The 19,978-nt window shown below is 38.9% G+C and overlaps 2 long non-coding RNA genes across 2 annotated transcripts; both read left to right on the top strand.

The window, feature by feature from the left end:
* The first annotated feature begins 700 nt into the window (after window positions 1-700).
* Window positions 701-1,346, top strand: LOC124197407. The gene is made up of 3 exons (XR_006876127.1): window positions 701-816; window positions 879-1,120; window positions 1,196-1,346. It is a non-coding gene; the product is annotated as an uncharacterized LOC124197407 (long non-coding RNA).
* A 10,847-nt stretch (window positions 1,347-12,193) lies between these two features.
* Window positions 12,194-15,155, top strand: LOC124198212. The gene is made up of 2 exons (XR_006876516.1): window positions 12,194-14,713; window positions 14,903-15,155. It is a non-coding gene; the product is annotated as an uncharacterized LOC124198212 (long non-coding RNA).
* The last annotated feature ends 4,823 nt before the right edge of the window (window positions 15,156-19,978 follow it).

Genomic DNA, 19,978 nt, shown 5'->3' with positions numbered 1-19,978 from the left:
GAGATATAGTATGTTCCAAAGGCCAGGAATTCAGTAAGATAAAGTGTTCGTGTTGTGTTGTCAATGTTAACTACTTACTATTAAAAGGCTTGTTGGGGGCTGGAACTCGCTGGTGACTGATTTCTATTTGATATCCTCTATTATCCGTGTATTAGGTTCGGCACCATGTTAAGTATGGCTATTCAGTATTAGCAAATAAATGATAAACACGGGTTTAAGAGAAGAAATTTCGCCGTTTATAAATTGACAGAGACACTTGCAGAATTATACAGGCTCGATCATTTGTTCCACGTGATTGCTCTGACTCGTTGTGTGATACCTATCCTCTCGTCTCTTCTGCCTTTTTCCGGCCCATTTTAACCAATGGTGACGGTTCACCACATCTAATAAAATAAAGAGTCCCAAATCTGTGGTTTACATGATTTACCCACACATCAACGTTACATAATTGAATATGCCTTTTATCCCAGAACAGATAAATTTTACGTATTAATTTTTACCACGTTAGATAAAGTTACTAATTCCATATGTAAGCCGTCGATACAACATTGAGATACAGAGTGATAATGATGATCTAAGAGCTAAAAAAACCTGAAAATAAAGGAACCTTACAGTTCGTCTAAGATAAAGGAATTAACAAGCGATCTCCCACTCAACCGGACCGAAATACCCCCTAAATACACTAGCCGCGTTGCATCGATTCAGCTGGACTCAGCATTTGACAGTCGACGTCAAGCACCACGTACGAACTTGAAATTTGTTTACTTACTCAAAAGGATATCCGTTATTCATCTCTAAATATTTCATCAAATAAGTGTAAGTAAAAAATGATATATTTATGCTTTTCATAATGATTGAAATTTACGCCTTCGTCGAAGTTGTCTGTACAGGTCCACAAAGGAGTTTCTTTCCATTATGCACTGTGAGTTGTTGGAAGAAAACTCTGGTGTTTTCTACAGTGATAAGTTGGACGAGTATTTTATTGCCGTGAATACGTCTACAGCTCCTGAAGAGATAAACAGGATTATTTTTACCCGTTCACTTCTTCAACCAATGATGGAGAAAAGGATGATGATGCTTGTTCAGTAGTTGGGGAACACGCGCGAAGACACTTCTGCAGGTAACTGTGTCACATTGTTTAAAGTGATATGTTGGCTGAATGTTTTATTTCTGTTGATCCTTGCACAATCTGCAGGTCCTGAAAAAGTAAACAAGATAATTTGTTCCCATTCCCTTTTTTCAACCAAGTGATGTATACAAGTAGATGAGGCAACTCCTGCAGCACTTGGACAAAAAGGAAGAAACATATACAGGTTAATGTTGTCATATTTTATCTAATTGTTTGATATGCCCTTCAATTTATTTGTGATTAAATTTTACATTGCAGGCGTAATAGGTACAGTTGCAAGTGCCAGCGGGAGTTGGATTGTTAGCATCGTTAACATTAATTGGAAAAATTTAAATACTTTTCAAAAATCACTGTGAAGGAGTTTTATTTTGAATTTTGAAATAATACAAACGTCATTACTTTTCAATGAGTTTTATTTGGTTTTTTGAAGGTCGCTTGAGAATACAAAGCATAGAACAAAGGAGAATTTAGAGGGTGGGTGCGCAAAATGGTTAATAGCAAATGGTACAGAGAAAATTCCTTGCTGATGAGACTTTTGGACGTAAAGAAATTAGTTAGATAGAAAATGCTATGCAATGGGCATCTGTAGTTTGCTAGATTATGTTTCCTTGCAAATTTCACATTAAGTTGTGCGTCACGTGCGACCTCTGTTCAAGGTGTGGATGCAATCACGATAGAAAGAAAGTTTAACACAAAATTTCGCGTAAACGAGGCTTCAAAGAACCAATAGGGGTCGAGGGCGCACCAACAACCATACTTGTGTGTGCTGATCAGAATGAAAACGGAGATATCTCTGCATCAAACCGAATTCTTCGCAGTGCTAGTGGTCTCCTAATTTTGCCTAAAAATGAAGAGAGGGTGCATTTGAAAACGGAAAAAGGTGTGCCTGTTACCAACATTACAGAATTGTTTCAAGTGTTAGAAATGGGCGTCTCTCTTACGGTTAGGAAAACCTCCCAGCCGCCCAAATAAGATGAGACGTCAACAAGTGGATAGATACATCCTCAGATAACTGACAAATGAAGGACTTTCAGGCTGCAAATTTCGTGGTCCTTTACTCCACGCTTGAACTAGTACATTCAGTTATAACTAAATTCAAATTACTAATTTTAAAAAATATTGACGATTTCTTACTCGGAAAATTTTAATGCCAGTCCATACGACCCCAACTTTTCCGGCCTCAACTTTTCCGGTCACAATTTTTTTTGTGTTCATCAGTTTTCGGCTTTTTTTTGTTCTGTCAGTTCACTTTTTTCGGCTAGTGTTTTTTAAAAAATCTGTTCCGGCTTCATATATTCTGGCCCTATCCTTTTCGGCCCACAATTAAATACCGTATAGAAAATATCTCATCTTTTATCTTCATCTTGATAGTGATACAAGCATAGGCTGACCCTACTGCTGCGTCACGTATGCTCTGAAGTTCAAGACATATTTGACACCACTGTGGTTTTTTGCACTATGTAACATTTATAAGTATTTTATCCAGAAAAGAACCTGGCTACAAACCAGAAAAGAAAATGATTAATACTGAATAGCATAGTTTTCCCAAACTTTTGAGTTCATTTCCAGAAAAGAGATGAAATGGGTAATGGCAAGTGGTGCATTTGTTTTTGTTTGAAGAATTTGTCAATTCGTGGCAAACTGCAGTAAATAACAAATAAACAAGTAAACAACTTCCTGGACTATATGTACAATCTAGCCAAGTCTGCAGCCGCCATGGTGCGCACTAGTCAACTAGCCGCACGACATTTGGCCATGGCGGATACGAAGCATGTAGAAATAGGTCTATATAGTTTAACGGTTAAATGAAACCAGTTAAAAATCAGGTAACCGGTTAAGAACGGTTAAACGCAACGATTAAACGCCCAGCGTCGCGTTCCAGCAGCCACTGAAGAGACTCTCAGCGGTAGCATTTCGTACTAGGAGTGATAGAGCGGTCCTACCACTCCTACTTTGAGGAGAACTCAATTCGATAATTTTCTTAAACAACATTTTGCCATTCAATATTGGAAATTAGGAATCACCCCGTTGGCGAAGTCATCAGAGCTACCGCAAATTTCAACGCCATATGACATATAAATGACGTCCGCAGGTGGAATTTCTGCATTTTTTAAATCTTTCAAATTAGCTACCTATAGGAATCAAATTATACCACATAAAATATTTAATTATTTAAGCAACTTAAATTTTGTTTGGATCCTTACAAAGTTGGAAAATTTTTCCATGAAAATCCCCTGGAAAATTAATCATGTATTCAACTCTCCAATTTGGCAGGTAGTGATACTTGAAGAGATCATCTACGTGCGAAATTGGAAGATGGAGTTTGTTGGATTCGTCACCCGATCTATCATGATGGATACAGAGATAAGAAGAGAGCCAACTCAATGGGAGAGTCAGCAGACCACGCCGTCCCCTTTTTTCACCCGACCAGAACCCACCCTAAAAATATCTCTCTACCACCCTCTGCGCTATGCTTGCGCCACTACCGACCACTGCCCGTAACATTGTGGGCAACGGCGGTGACGTTTAAACAAGATGAAAGGGGGGAGTTTCGTCTTTGGGGAATTGCGTTGCCCACAATGTTATGGGCAGTGGTTGTCTTGATTTGTGTTAAAATAAACAATAGTATTACCAAGATCTCCATTCGTTGTTCTTTTTTAGGTTATTATCATCCTATAACTGGGAACTGTAAACAAAAGCGTGTTCTCTGATGAATCGTGTGGTTAGGAGTTAGAACTAGGGAGACCGGACCCATGTGGAACACCAGGTCACTTTGGACAATGCCAGTAAAACTAGTCTTAATATTTTTAGAAAATCAGAATTTTGAATGACAACTTAGGAAGAATGACGCTCGCATACTCAAAATTATGATTTCTAAATAAAATTAGACTAGTTTTAATCGCATTGTCTATCCAATTTGTCCATTTACAATATCTGAATTTTTAGGGAGGCTTGCTGAAGTTTACCATCTAAAATGAAAAACAATAATTAGAGCGCTGAATTAAAATGGTAAATATTGTATTTACCTGACAAAATCGAAAAGAAGCTTTTGCTTTGCGATCCGATTGTTTGTCTGCCTCTTCCTCGGAGACACATACTAAAGACTGAATAGCATCCTCATTTATCGATCACGTTTCAATAATAATAGCTGGTATTCCAACCAAAATTTCAAAATTTTTAGACTGCTTCTGTAAGTTGACATCACCTTCACGGCGCAGGTTTTTAACCCACCTTCGAATGTTTGTCAATGGATTGGATGAAAACTTGTTTATTTTGCATTTGATGGGATTCCTGGGATGTCTACTATTTGCAGTGGCAGTGCGTTTATCAGTTTTAGTGATGGAGTTGTTTTCATGTTAACTGCTGGCATTAAATGAGTATTGGGTAGAAACAGTTGAGTGATCGTGAAAATCCATGTAATGGATGAAGTAAACATTTTTCTATTCATCATCCTGCACAAATAACACATTAGTCGTAAACATCAATAATTGAATAGCAGTAATATGACTCACCAATTGCGAAGGCGTTAAACATATACTGCTGTCATTAATTGACTTTTCGTATGGCCACTTTTATGTAAGTCATCAACCTCAAACATTAAATTTCAAATGAGATCACTCGGTGAGTGGAAAAGGGGGAACACGCTGCTGGATTCGGCCGTAAATCCTCGTCACAGCCTTTTGAGGGTTTTTTAAGTGAGAGAGGATTGTCCGGGTGGGAGAGGGGGAGTGCGGAGGTGCTATAGTACTGTATCCAACCAAAATTTCATTGTGTTGTTTTTATTTAGGACCACATGGATTAAACCAGGATTTCAATGGAGCGGAAGTCTTTGAATCTCTGATCGAAGAGGAGAATAGAGCAAAGGAAGCAGAAAATATATCGGAATGGGAGAAAAGAGAAGCATGTCACAAAAAGAAGCGGAATGAAGCGAGATCTATGTGTTATGAAGCTTGAATGTCGATTTAATCTACAGATTTCAAATACTGCATTTAGTATTTGGATCTTAGTATTTGTAGAATTCCAGTTCATCAGTTTGTCGTCTGATCCAAGTCAAAGTTTAAAGTACTTATTCTTTTTTTTCTTGTCTTATTCTATAAAAAATCATTTTGCAGGAATACCCACCAGTTCCCTGTCATGTACCTTCTAGCTTCCCGTCATGTGCAATGTCAAGAACGTTACGTATAAAGCTGGTTTGAAAGAGACATGTGATTACATTGATTGGTATTGAATTTTCCACTATTGTAAAAAGTTTGCAGTATTAAGAAATACTAAAATAAGTCTCACATCACATTCCTACAGGACATTTTTATTTGAATGCTTTCATAATTCAGTGTTCTGATTGTATTTACATTAAAGAATTCGCCGTGATAGACTATTACAGTCTCAGTGGTGGCTTGACGGCGCGTCTGGGTCTTGCTTTTTATTTAGCGAAACTCTATTTTGGCTATTATATTATATTATGATTTGATTTCAGCTCTTTTTTTTTGGGGCCGTCTTTCTCTCGTTCCGTTTGGACGGCCGATGCAATTTAAAGATCTCTTTTCATTCCTCTTATTTACCAATTACCTCCTTATCGAATCCAAACTCTTAAAATCAGATTTCGATTATATGTGCAGGAGGGGACACGAGACATTCAATCATCCATAAAGTTTCGCATGCACTACACGCTGGTACAGCGAGAGCCGATGAGTCCACGTAACGGCGATCCTTGTTCAACGTCAACCACTACCCGATCCTCAATTTCAGAAGGAGGAATCCGAAACCTTTCTGGCCACGTTCGAGAAGGACTGCGGTGATAATGAGGTTTGCGAGAGTAAAATGGTTATCGTAGCCAATCCAAGGTATGCCACAGTCCAGCCCCTTCTCATATTGATAAGTAAATCCAAAACCCATCTCATGATTCACTCTTGAAAATCCATACTGGTTTCCCCTTTTTGTTATTGTTTTACAAATATGGTCGAGTCTAAAATGATTTTCTTTTTCTTTTACTTCTCTATTTTCATCTTCCCCGGCGAGAATTGAATTTAATTGATTGTCAAGCGCAAAACCCAATCACGACAAATATCAAGTGCCATTATCGACGACCTTGGGAGAGACACTTGTTTATACTTTTCTAGATCCAAGGTATTACATATTTTCCCGGGAGATTTACTTGTCATTTAAAATATCATAAAGGTTCAAGAAAAATGGGATCTACTTTCCTACATGTTTTGGGGGTGTAGGGGAGACGGCCGAGAAGAAGGGTTGAAGTTGGGTTGAGGCAAGCAATCAATCTGCGTTCTGCATCCACCAGGAATGTTACAGCTTTCTCAATTACAATTATTCAAAATTCTTGTAAATCTTTTCATGACACCATGATCCAGGAAGTAAATGCAGAACGAACTGGAGAGGCTTCAGCCACGACCACTTACGTTGCTGTCAAAATCCTGGATTACCTGAAAATACATACCTTTCATGGTCAAAAGATCTGTGCAATTATTGGCTTTCAGAAAACATTTCCGGAATTATGTAGTCCTTTATTGACGTGGTCAAATTTTGTTCTCTTCCCGCTACTTCCGTTCCATCGGAGATGATTTTTTTGCAGATTGCGATCTTATAAGGGATCAAAGAAGCAGACTTAGTGCCGATCATGTTGGTATTTTTTTATTTCGTAATAGAAATGCCCGAAGCCAAACATTTGTTTTGCATTTCAAACTAGCTCATCAGCCTACCATTAAGTCCTCTAGGTTAACATCTCTTTGAGGGATGGGATATTAAAACTATAAAGCTCAATCCCTGGACTCTTCTCTGGTTCTTTATTACCCTTCTTGTCACCACATCTCCTCTCGAACTTTCTCCCTTTTTTCACACTCTGCTTTCACGCTCTATCAGATAATAAATATTTTTTTGTGAATTTAATAATACAGTCTCGCTTGTTAATTTCTTGAGCAGGCAAATTGCTCTATATGTTTTTATTTCAAGTTGAAGGAAGGTATACTGAGAATCAAACTACTCCCCCATTTTTTAATCCCTTTTTAACCTTTTAAGGAAAAGAATGAGAGAAAGAAAAGACTATCTCAAAAGTCGAAAAATTTGCTGGCCAACTAGGCCCGTGCGGTGAATTAACCAAGGAAAGGTCTAAGTCTAAGGAAGCTAAAGTCTATCAAGTGCCATTTTATTCTTCAACGCCGAAGATAAACTGACTAGAAACCCTCTAACGGCTTAAAGGCTAAAATCTAATTTTTATGAACTTAAACTATGTTACAGATAGATCTGAAACACCGAGTGGATTCAAGCAAATAACCAAAAGACGTGGCTGGAAGGCAGCCTACTATCATGTGGGTCCCAAGAATGTCAAGGTAATTGCGGTTTACAACATTGTGAGACTTAAGTCTAACAAAATTCTTTAAACATAGCGTTTAAGTATGCAACACTGTTTAAGAGGGAACCGCTCCACTGAAACTGCAGCTCATTCGTTGGTATCCTTTATTGAATCTGCCTTCTCTGAGAAGAAAGTGTGTGCCACGACTTTTTTAGAAATTAAGAGTGCTTTTGACTCCGCATGACATCCAGCCATACTGGTGGCCTTGGCCGACCTCGGCTGCCCTGGTTAAATCATCAAGATGATCAACAGCTTTCCATCTAACAGATAGGCTTTTTTGTGATCAATGACCACACCCTAAAAAGAGTGTCAATCTTGGCTGCCCTCAAGGGGGAATCCTGTACCCTTTCTTCTGGAACATTCTCATCGACAATCTGCTGAGAATTCCTTTTCCCTTCCCAGTTAATATAGATGGCTACGATGATGACATTGACATTGCCACAACACACAAGGTTCCAGCCGTTGCCAATCTAAACCTTCAGCTGGTATGCGACTGCGGTTAGTGCATGCGGTTAGTGCATGGCTATACGAGAAGAAATTTTTTCTTAATGCAGTCAAAACCGTGTTCGTTGTATTCTCTTACAAACACTTCTTTTGACCGATCTCTCTGTCTTTATCAACAGCTTGAAAATTTCTCCCTCCCTTTCTACATCTTTTCTCGGCCTCATTCTGGATACGAACTTAAAGTGGGATAACCACGTACAGGCAAAGTGTGCCTCTGCCAAGAGAGCTATGATGGTGGCCAGTAGCTGCCTACGTTTGACTTTCGGTTTCGACAATATTCGCCAACGTTTCCTCTATTCTACTACAGTAGAGCCAATTTTCACTTATGACTGCTCTGTTTGGGCGTCCGATTGATCTTATAATACTTGAAATTGCTACTCTTTGTTATCTTTCCACTTCTGCGAATGAGTTTTTCTGCCACTCTTCGCGAATATACATTCTCAATCGTGTTCCATTTGATCGAATTTCCCACTCTTGGATGAAAGCGATTTCTTAGATAACCCATTTTTGAATTGTTTGGGTTACGTTTCACACTACAGAGTTTTGGTTTGTTAATACGTATAAAAAAAGGTGGAAATAGCTTTGGGTGAAGACTAGAGTCTCAAAAATAAAATAAAGAATATGCAGTTATGGCAAGAAAGAAGATATCGGCTGCGAAGAACCAAAGTAAAAAATTCCTGCATATCACACCAACATGATCTATGACGCAGTATGAGTGTCAGCTTAGGGAAACCGAGCAAACATGAGAAGACGTAAACAAATGACGCCACTTTAATGCCAGGAAGACGGCGACGGGATGAACTGACGTCTTTCAGATGTCCGTCTCATCGCTCGTCCGTCTAGTACACATCGGCAACCACGAAGCTACAACAATCAACTTACTCGGTCCATGATGTTAAATGTCGCTAATCTCTAAGGAATTAACCAACATCTTGAACCTCAACAGACACTGAACGAACACAAAAAATACCCGTTCCATAGAAGGGACCCAAAACGAACGGGAAAAAACACAATGCTAAATCCCCCCCCCCCAACAACCACCAAAGGATAGATTACGACTTACGACTCTCTTTTTTCGTTCAAAAACTGAAAATGAACAAAAAGGTGGATCCAGTGGAACCAACACCAACACCGATATCCTAATCTGATGGATTTCGACTTCAATTATTCTAATTTGAGAGAAGTTGGGTTTTTTATTGGAGCCAACACCTTGAAAGTTCAAAAGAAACTAGACATGGTGAAACTTATGATGTTAAAACTTATTTATGAGTTTTATGAGACGTTATATGATATTTTCTTTCGGTACAACATACCTATGCATATAATTATTTATCATCATGGGGAAGTCAATAGCATTTTACGACGGATTTTTCAACTAGTATGGTTCGAAATAAACAACAAAAATGATCGGGCGTTAGGATAGGAAGTCTGCCGTTGTAACATTCTTGTAGTGGAAAATTTTGTTCAGGTGCAGTGCTTTTAGACTGAGAACAAAGTTTCCATTCTCTTTTACAACATTTCTATCTATTCTTCTAAAATTAAGGGTAGTAAGTATTTAAAGTAAGCAAAGCAATACAATCTACAAAGATTATTTCTTTTGATCAGAGAAGACACCGCTCAGCGAGCCGACACGATTCAGAATCAGACACCCATAAACATTCCCCTAATAAAATTTTCCTATAGCTCCCCACTTTACAGAAAAGCGATGTGAAACTCCCCCCATTTAATAAAATAAAAAAAAATTTAACCCTAAATATATCCGAAACGGAGTATAAAGATTAAGAGAATGAAGATTCTTAAATCTTTCCTAAACAAAACTTGAAACATGTGTAAAATACGTTAAAAACAACATGGAGGTATCACGGCAATTTTGACAGCAGTGATATACCATTTGATATACTAGATAAGTTAGCTTTGCAATTTAATTCAGTGCAATTAAAAAATAATTTGATTCTTTACTTATGTGTTTGTCATTATTAGCCTCCTAGTCTTGTAAGACATTCTTAGAATCTAACATTGAAGAATTCACTCAAGGAGGAATTTTTTGAATTTCTCATAACCCACAGCCTTCATGCATTGGACATATCTGTTAGTTTGTGTTGACAGACCATTGTGTTTCTGGTAATATTCGTCTTACTGTTAAATGGCCAGGAAAAAAATCTTGAAAATGTTAACAGAATCAGGCTGCAATTCAATTCTTATTTATTTGTTTCCACTGTAGCACCTTAGATCGTTGAAAATTGGAAGTTTTGGAAACTTCTTTTACTCCCAATTTATCTTCCAAAATGCACACAATGAGAGTGTTAAATATCTTGGGTTACATACCCAACAGCTGATAGCCTTTTAATACTTCTAATGGATGGCCATTATTACCAAAGCTCACTTTGAACAGCTTTCTAGACTTGGCTTTCACGAAAGAACTCAAATCGTGAGAGATGTTGAATTGCTTGGTGGGCACTCCTACCTCCATCTAAACCGTCTAGTGGCTGAAACACCAAGCAATAGACTATGACATCTAAGGGTCATGAAAGAAAATAAGCTGAAAGGGTAGTATAAACGATGCGAGAAATAAGATAAACATAACATGGCCAAGAACAATAAACTAGCAGGTGAATAAAGCAGTAAATATATTTTCATATAGTCTTCATGACAATTAGATGATATAGAGATGTCGCGGTAAGTACTACGAAAATGTCAAGCGAGTATGATTTGAAGCTTACCTTTCCGCTTGATTGGGAAAAAATTATTGGGTTTACTTTGAGTTTATGTGTGAATAAAGCCCCTTTGGCGCCTTCGGGATTTAGGTTTTGTTTAGTTAATGATTTTAAGTTTCTAACTCTCATCCACTTAGACTATGACTTAGTTTTCTCACCATGTCGGATTTTTATGGAAGATACTGTACCGGACCAGCCCAGGCTCCCATCAAAAAAGCATTCAGCTACAGTTTACACACAGAAAGAGTTTTTAATGATGCCAGCTTGATTGCCGTTTTGACGAGTCGAATCAACCACCGTATATCGTAGATTGCAGGCTTGTAGAAAGAATCAGCGCAGGCCTCCTCGGAAATATGAGAAAATGTGTGTAGCTTCTAATTTCGTCCGTATCTGGAAACAGGAAACGCGGAAACTCCACTTTTACCAGCCTTCGATCATCCAAAAATTCAGCTTCCACGACTGTCGGTAATTACTTCATTAACCCAGAACGAGATTCTGGTCCCAGTTCCAAGTCTCAGAACCAAGAAGAAATTGTAAACTCGAAGGAATATATGATAAAAACAAACAAAAATAATAGGTATTTCAATTTGTTGATTCTTATTACGTTGCAAAATTGAAGTCTTTACACCACCAATCTAGATTGAGTTATATTATAATTGAAAATATTTTTCTTTCATAGATTTAAATTCACAGTGGAGCACAAAGTGGACGACAGTATGGTGTCATTGGTTATACGATGACGAGTTGAGTACCTAAAGAATCCGTTCGATTGCAGCAAGCAGCAAACAACCGGTGGTGATCGCTAAAATTCATCAAACGATCGCCTGCTTGTATTTCAACTTAAAAAATCACAAGGAAAAGAAGACCTCAAGCAAACTTGGATTTCTTAAAGCAAACTAAAAACTAACCAACATGACAAGCAAATGAGACATCAGGAATGAAGCCAGCAAATGAAGAAACTTCCAACACATAAAAAACAATTATCGAATTGAAAAGGAAGGAAGTTGCATTTAAAGAAGATAAATTAATATATTGCACTAGTTTGCTGCCTCGAACAACAAAAATATGCATCCTTTTTAATTTCCATTCTACCATCACAAGTTTTCACGATGTTGATTCAGTCTGACCAACTCATCTGCCATTCTCATTCTGTTCGGAATATTCTTTCTCGGTTCATTTATAGTTAAACTTACCGTACGGTCGCCCATGTTTAGTTAGTGTTCTGCATCTATTTTTTTTGCACAAGTCTCTTTAACGTGATAAAATTGATCGTCTTCACTGATCTTTATTTCATACGTCAAAAAATGTTTAACCCAGTTTTGAATGAAAAGTATGTCACCTAACAAATAAATATGTTGAGTACATGAATTACTTGTAATACTTGTATTTAAAAATGGATTGTTTCATCGAAACAGTAAATCTCTCAATTAATCCCATTTTATTCCCAATAACTACTTTTTACGTCGTTCTACAAATTTAGTCTGACTCCAGCACTTCTCTCGCGGCCATGGGAGGATGTAGGATACCTCCAGCGTGAATCGAGCTAGCGGGAGATCCTCGCGGCTAAAGAGCGGAGCCCACGCTGCCAAGTAAGATTGTATTTTTCCCGTTTGCTTTTTTTACCATGCTAAAAAGTACCGGCGCAACTTCGTAATAATTATCATCTTGTGCGCGACCAACCTGCCTTTTTCTGTCAACAGGTGAATTCATGACGCAACATGCCTCTTTTGGCTCAGAGCCAGTGTGAATCGGCCACTGCACAGAGTGCAGCCACTCAAAATATAAATATATAAAATATTAAATTTTTAGATAGCTTCAGTTGGAAATACAAAATGGTGGCAAAAATTTTTAACACAGAAAATAGATTTTTTGTTTGTTTCTAAGATGTTGATGTTTTTGTTGTCAGGGAGGACAGAATGTTGTTTGTATTATTTACTTATGTGGCAACCCCGCCTCGAGCTTCCCACCCACGACTACGGTAGGAAAAAAAAAGAAGACTGGGGAGGTGGGGAAAGATCGAGAGAGATTTCACGCGTGAGGGATGCAAATTTCAGTATGTGCGTTATTTTAGAGAATATTGGGTGAAGAAGTGTTTCTCCATTTCAATTCCATCTTATTCCTTATTCTTTAGTTTTTCATAAAATTAGCTTATGGATCATCAGCTGGCCGTTGCCTTTTTCTGAAATCAAACAAGAAGAAATCGGGAAATGAGGTCAAACTGTTCGAGGATTTAACAATATAATCACCATTTTCGTAGTAACCAAACTAAATAAAATTAATTGAAGCAGAATTTGGTCAAAAATATTAATCAACTATGTTGATTAGTTTTATCAGATAATCACAAAAAGTCATTTATTTAATAATCAATTTCAAAATTTATGGCTAAACTTTGTTTATTGACAATAAAAATTTATTGAAAATTTAACAAAAGTTTTCCATTGTCAAAGTTGTACAATATTAAGTTCATTTACATTACACATCTTATCCTTTCCACTTCAAAAAATGTGATCTGATTCTTGATCTGGTTTTCCTACCTTTTTTTATGCTGTGGGAGTAGGACCTATCAAAAGCTAATCAAAGATAGAATAAATATAAAATTGAGATTAATATTAGAGCGAACAGCTCTGACCATTACATACGACACAAGCACAATCCAAAATGAAAAAAGTTGTAGAAATCAATTGTATTTAAAGAATGGGACACATGCGAGCAATCAAACACATATTACTATTTACTTCACAACAGCTGGCTGCAGGGGAGAAAAATGTGGGAAACAATGTGGGGTAACTCGAGGTTCAATAAGTCTCTCAAAATTCTCTATGGTCCTAAACCAATCTAGACCGTTATCTGTTCACAGGCTGACGTCTCCTGTAATCGTCAGAGTGTAATTTTTCCGCGAGAAAACTGCTTTACAAAACAAATTACGTATCGCATGTATGTTCTCACTGACCTGAATTATGCTGGGAGCGTGTAGGCTCCTGGTCCTTGACAAAATCCGGCAAAGCTAATCGCTCATTATTCTAAGGCTCCAGAAACAAATGTGTATTTCGAGAACCTTACTGAAATCTAAAAATATAACTGTGACGTTTGGCGGCAGGACGGCTTCTACCGCTACCCTACATCACTGAGTAGTTCCCACCATGAAGAGGTCACCTTTAAAGTTACGGATGAAAATGAGACAGGGCCCACTTTAGGCATCTGGAGAGGCGGTGCAGTGTGTGCGGCCAAGTGAGCGGCCCTTAACAACTGGCGAATGGCATTTTCATCGCCTACTTACTGGAGAAACATCAAATTAGGCGATTCCAAGTGGTATACTCTGACACGAGTACGATCATCCCAAGCAGTCGGTGCCTCGAAGATTGCCATGGTGTTAGCGTACACCACGTCGTAGTTACATTGCATGAGATATTAAGCGGTGTAGTCCGATTGAGAGCTAGTGTGCAACGTTGGTCTAGAATTTTCGTATAAGTTGGCCACCCCGAGTCGTTAGAGTTGCCCGACAACGTCGAGAGGAAACCGTCCCAGCAACCAAGATGACACGATGTCTCGTGGGAGGACAGTCGAAAACTTCCTCCCACATAGGTTCGACTGCCGATGGAAACGACACAGCTTCCATATAGTCGAAAGTGACCGTCACCGTGGCGGCGTCGTCAGACTCGCTGTCAGACTCTTGGAACCGCATAATCAACTGGTCCAAGTAAACGTCTCCGTAAACCGAATCTTTTGATCCAAGATGGAAAACTGGCTGCTCGTGGGCCAGCAGCCACTTGCAGTGTCTCGCTAGACAAAGTACTATCGTTTTTAATGTTGACCTCGTCCGGGAAACCGGGTCTTGCACCCAAGACATGTCATGCAATTGTTGCACAACAATCTCTTCCTGGTTTCACAAATTCCTCAGTAGGCCTGCAGGGTGGCTAAAACAATGAATGAACAAAAAAATATTAATATTGCTTTGGCTATTGAATATCCACTAAACTGGGAAAACTCAGATGCGCTACCATTGGTGTTGCGGTGGGCGTGCGCCTTGAAGCCAAAATTCAAATTGTTATCAGGGACGACCACTTCCATTTGTGACTCACTGGGAAAAGAAGAACACAAGTCAACGATTTTTGAGTTTATTCATAAGTTTTTTGTGGGAAGAATCCAAAGGCCATCGCATTCCTATTGCGAGAATCCTTCTGCACGCTAATGGAGTCCACGTATTCAAACTTTGACAACACACTCCAAAGAAATCTTTTATAAAATAAAAATTGTACAGTTATTGCAGGCAAAATACGATTCATAAAACGTTAAAAGATGCGTGTGACTAACATTACCAATAATGGAAATAACTCCATCGAAGTGGAAATGGCGGTGTAGAGAACTAGTATGCGAATATGGATATAGAAGTCCACCACATCACAATGGATTACACTGTTTCACACCGTCTAAGGAAAAATGAAATTTAGTCACCAATTAAAATGTAAAACACTAAGAAAAATGCAACGTTAAGTATAAAAAATATTTCTGAGTTGGACAGATTAGCGAATAAGAATTCGAAGCAATGTAGTTGAAAAAGAACGGAGGATAATTTCACTATCGAATACCACATGTCAACGACAACGCGCAACAATTGGGCTCTTACTGCAATTTCCCCGAAAATATCAGCTACGGAATGTTGTGATCCACAAGAGCCCCAAACCTAGATTAAAAACAATAGAGATGAAACTCTGCTGAAAAATAAAATCAGACTTTACTCAAGAGAGAAAACAAAAAGAACACTTACCGGAGTCAGGTCCTCTTGCAGACCAGTTAGACATAACGTGACATCAACGTACAACATTTCTTAGCGGCTAGGACGGCACTAGATCAACGTGAATCAAAATTTGTTTCCTTTTCAAAGGTGATGCTGTTGGTGCAGTTCACCAACAGTAACGTTGGTCAAATCCGCTTGCTGATGGATACCGACAACTCTGCTTTTGAAGAGGTTTTTAAGTTTCGTTGTTTTTTGGAGTACGGCGTCTGTTTGATTTACGTATAGTGTTGATCTCAGGGATTCTTGCGTAAGAGATAAACAGTACTGGCTTAGTCTTTTTTCTCTTTTGTTGTGTGAAGGTTTTGGACTGATTTTGGGCATGAAAATTAAAATCTCTATTTTCTGCTCCACTCTGAGACCCTGTCAAGATAGGGTATTAATTTTGCTTCCGCCTCTTTTCTGTCACTAGCGTGCACGTTTCGTCGGCGAAGAGAAGGGTTCCTCTTGGTTCAGGGAGGATCGAGAAATCGTCCATTGGGAAATGGTCACTTCTGAGGAATTGTCCTCTTTTAACTTCTGATGTGGCTGCAAGGTGGAGGAGGGGGACATACTGGCTAGATCAATGGTGGTGCATCTGAGGTGGTGCCTAAATTCTTGTGGTTTGCAAACATAAGGTTGTCTTCTTTTTCCAGGAGGTTAAATACCACTCGTCCCCTTTGGTTTGGCTTACATTGCTCTCCCATAGATTGTGCCTAGCGTTGTTCTTGTTTGGAAGTGTGGTAGCAGAGCTGGGTCAGTTTATTCTCGTCGCATTGTTGGCCGTTAGGTATGTACAAAGATATCAAGTCTAGTATTTCTTTTTTTACGGTGATTTCAACTGCAATCGCGACACCTAATGCTTCAATTGTTTGCGGGGTTGGTAGTCGGAAGCGTTGAGAATCGGAGAGACTTATTGATCAGGATTGCGTTGCGACGCCTCCTCCCAATATATCCGCGCGGTTTTTATTAATAATGTAATATTGTTTACATTTGACACAGAAGGTGTCTTTCCAGAAGGTTTCTGGCCTGGTATTTGTGAAGTTCAGCTTTGATTCCAGCTAGATTGGTTTGCACGGCCTCAATTTTCGCCTTCATTATTTCTGTTTGAATGTTTTTGTTCGGCGCTAGACCCCTTACTGCTTCGCTGTAAGAAAGGTGGTTTGGGTTGTGCTTGAAGGATTTCCTCGCGCTTGTGTGATAAAGTCGCTGACACTTTTTTGAGCGTCTTGTGGTCCAGGTCTGTACGGCCTTGGTATGAACCTTATTCCATTCAGGAGAATTTCACTAGGTGTAAGACCTTTGAATTCTAAGGCAACGGTTTGAGTATCGATTTTGGTTATACCTCTCTCTGTTTTAAATCGATAGACTTATTTGATGTTGTAATCTTTACCAAAGAGGGCAGAAATGATTTCTTCCTGGGTGTCTCCTGTAGGGACCTGGCTTATTGTTACTCTGAAGCCGCTCGCAGATTTTGATAAAAAACAGGTGACCGTGATTCTACCTTGCAGAATTTGTTTCAATTGTAGAAGTTTCGTTTGTTGTTTTTTTGTGATGGGGTGGATGAACAGGTCCTCTTCTGTGGCGATGGTAACGCCTCTTTTTTCGAGGACACCAGCTCTGACTCCAAGTCCTGTACTATTTGGAAAATTTCTATGTTTTTCATTTCTTTAAAGGACTTTCCGTTGGCTAGTTTGATGAAGATGGGTGCTATGTTTGCCTTAGTGTTGTAAGACACCATTTTGGGCTTGGGGTCGTCACCTGGGGGAAGGGAGCGGGATCTCTTACTATTTTGGAGAAAACAAGGTTCAAGGGCTTTTATGTTTGGTTGACTCTTTTCCACACGTCCTCTCGTTATCACTGTCCAAATCAAACTTCCTTTCTTCCCTTTCTTTGCTACAGGAAAAAAAAAAACAAGAAAATTTGTTGGAGTGATGGCTGCACCCATCATGGGAAAATTTCCATCCAAGATGGCAACCGCGAACCACTCTATACTCAGGTATAGCTCCACTTCCTGTAAATATTATTTGATTTTTTTCTCCTCTATAGTGATGGAAATATCCATTCTTTCTCGAAAATAATAGTACCGAAACCCGGGAGTCACGCTAGGTCCTACTAATACCATGAAAATTACATAAATTTTTTGCTATTAACGTTTTCTAAATAATAGGAACTGCGTGAGAGATATTGGTCGCGGTAGCCATCGGCTTTAGAGAGACTATGTTACAGAAAGATCTGAAAAACCAAGTGGATTCAAGCATATAACCAAAGACGAGGCTCTAAGTCAACCAACTATTGCATCTGTAAATCAAGGCCGTCAAGGTAATTGTGGTTTACAACATTGTGACGAGACTCAAGTGTAATCAAATTCTTGAAGTATAGCTCGACTCTGCCTGGTATATCGCGCCGGTGGATTAGCTCTGTCTTCTCACCTAAAGAGAAATACATTTATATAGACGGCCAACATCTGATAAGGAAGTGAAGAACCTAGTACTGTAGCATGTAATGACCTAGTAATGAAGCATATATAGAAATATATCTAGACGCCACATTTAAGGTTAATTGAAAAATTAATCGTCTTGGCTTTGCATTGTTTTTTACTAAGATATTAACCTTATTTGTTTGTTAGATGTTTCTGTTTACTGATGAGAGGGTAAAATCAAAGCTTGTTTGTTCAAATTTGTCCAAACTGTCCATCAAATGACGTTCGAAAAAGAAACTCACAAAAACTCTTTCCCACACGGAAAAGTTATTCGTTTATTTTTCTCTTGATAAATTTGAACCAGTGTTACGGGAAGGTAAAAATTCTATCGTTTCTCAGACATTCTACATTAAAAATAAACGATTTGCCCATCTATTGGAATACTTTGAAGGTATTTCGCGAATTAATTCGACTGAAAATGTACCATAGTTTGTGGCAAAAAAACAAATGACATGCCAGAACTTTCCAAAATTGTTCTTTTGGTCCCTGATACTGTATTAAGAGAAGAAAGATGTTTCTCAAGTCTCAAGTTTGTTCTTCAATTATTCGACTTCATCAATTTTAGAGGACATTAATTTTATTGGCTGTAATGATAAATTTGGCAAGTAATTTATCAATTAATGATTTATTCGAATATAGTTAATATTTGCAATTCAACGGACTTCGGTAGTTTTGGTTATAAGTTAGATCTTGGATCAGAAAAGGCTTAGTCAGAAAGATCTTGCCACATAGTAACTCCCTACCTTTTATATTACCTCCCCATGATTTCTCTTATTGTATTTTACATGGATCTTTTAGGCCTCCTCCATCTTTATCATGAAAAAACGCTCCTTCTCCTATCCTTCCCCTGAAAGTTACGATATCTCAAAAGTATCAACCAATTCTCGTTGTGTTAAGGTGAAAACCGAAAAAAACTGAAATTTTGGTTTTCAATTTCTCTGAACAGAAAGGCCAGAAAGAGCAATATTTTTTCAAAGGTTTGTTTTACGTTAAAAAGCACCCTTTACACTTCGTTCAACAGGAACCGAAAGGAACAGAGAAATCGTTAGCTGACAATGGTGCACACGTTTCTACGGACCAGAATCCAGCAGATGATCTTACCAGGGGATTCAAAGCCAGCGAGTTGAAAAAAGTTCACAGAAACCTGATTGGGCATGAGTTCCTGCAAAAAGGTGAGTCGGACTTGACAGAACAACTGTGAGTTTTTAATGGGTGACTCAGGAACAGAAGATAGATTAACGCGGGGTAGTTAACAAATGATGGTAATTTTAAACACTTACCTCGCGCAGACGAAGAGCATCCCGACAGAATTGAAACTCATGTCTACCATAAGGTTGTTGTCAGCTCTCAAGAGAGACGTGGAAGCTTTGATTACCTTGGTCGGTCTACCATGTGAACCATCTGAGCTGAAGGACGGTCTCGACTGTCGCGTGAAGGTGGTACATGTGACAATTCTTAGGTGCTGAAATAATGGTATTAAAAATTGAATAGTGGTAGGAAGTACGCCAAGCCTTTGGAATTTGCTCCCTTTCGTGGTTTCGAACGGGTACCAACGAATCGGCGACAGGGTCAACCTAGCCATCATGAATGAGGACGCCCGACATCAATTTCCTTCAAACTCCGCCTGACGCAACTAATCGTGACTGGCGTCCACGAGAACCAAATGAACTCAACAAGTCACTTCGCCGTCATCCCCGCATTTGGTTGGATCGTGGGAGTGGTAGGTTCAATCCGTCAAGTTCACGCTTAGGGTAGTTCTTTATTGCGCTGCTGGAGGTGCTCCGCAACTTTCTGGTTAAGGTTGTTTGGCTGCTCAAGGCAAGACTGCTCACTCACTTGCTAATGCATCCAGAGAAAGATTTTGTACTTGCTCCAGAATATTTTCTCAGGTATAGAGAACCCTCACATCCCACGGGATGTCTTCGACGGCGCAAGTAAGCTATCGGACAAGAAGGGGCGATATGCACAAAAATGCTTCTGGAAGCGAAAGATGATGGTGGCAACGCTGAACCAATGA

Source organism: Daphnia pulex, chromosome 7 (genome assembly GCF_021134715.1).
Source record: "Daphnia pulex isolate KAP4 chromosome 7, ASM2113471v1".
In the NCBI taxonomy this organism is placed as follows: Eukaryota; Metazoa; Arthropoda; class Branchiopoda; order Diplostraca; family Daphniidae; genus Daphnia; species Daphnia pulex.
This window is presented reverse-complemented; position numbering and strand designations above follow the sequence as displayed.